This window comes from Eumetopias jubatus, unplaced genomic scaffold (assembly GCF_037043125.1).
Source record: "Eumetopias jubatus isolate StellerSeaLion01/CBP00866 unplaced genomic scaffold, mEumJub1_p1.0 scaffold_17, whole genome shotgun sequence".
NCBI lineage: Eukaryota > Metazoa > Chordata > Mammalia > Carnivora > Otariidae > Eumetopias > Eumetopias jubatus.
The window spans coordinates 62,752,130-62,752,920 of NW_028274823.1; the positions used below are offsets into that span (position 1 = coordinate 62,752,130).

The following is a 791-nucleotide window of genomic DNA, read 5'->3' on the forward strand; positions in this document are numbered from 1 at the left end:
ATCAGCCAAGGCTAGGTTTGTTGCCTGTGTTTTGTGAACCATTTTTCATATTTTATTACTAATGTCTATCTTATTTCCATTGTCTCTTCATACCAGCACTGTCCCATGGTACATTCTGTGATGATGGAAATAATCTATATTTGTGCTGTTCAATAGGTTAGCTACTAGCCACATGTGGCTATAAAGCACTTGAAATATGGGTAGTGCCAAATCGCATTTCAGAAGTTAAAAATATCTCATTTTTTTTACATAGAATTCATTTTGAGATGATAATATTTTGGATACATTGGGCTAAATAAAATATATTGTGAAAATTAATTTCACCATTTCTTTCTATTTTTTTTAAAGGTGGTGACAAGGAAATTTAAAATTATATTTTGGTAGTATTTGTGGCTGTTTTGTATTTCTATTGAGATGAGCTCTTTTAGCTTTCAATGAGCAATAATCATGCTTCAGATAAACTTCATTGGCTATGATACTGCCACTGTGCAAAGCTTGAGGTGAGAATTCTTATAAAATGTCTGTGAAGAAAAAGAATTTTCTATATGTTGTGTTTTTTAATACCATGTTCTAAGATTCACATTCTTAATTGTTATATTCTATTAAATAAATACTGATGTATCTCACAATTAATAACAATTGTTTATTTGAGAACTTTGTCTTTCTCAGTATTTTGTTTTGTTTTGTTTTAATGTATTTTATAATTGATTATGTTAGCTCTAATAGCAATTTTTTATTATTAAGCTTGCCATACTGAAGTGCAGTAAAATTCAGTTGACTCTTAGTCCTTT

At 29.0% G+C, this 791-nt stretch overlaps 1 pseudogene; it reads right to left on the reverse strand.

Moving 5' to 3' along the window:
- Positions 1-420: 420 nt before the first annotated feature.
- On the reverse strand, positions 421-496 carry LOC114214236 (U4 spliceosomal RNA; annotated as a pseudogene).
- Positions 497-791: the final 295 nt, after the last annotated feature.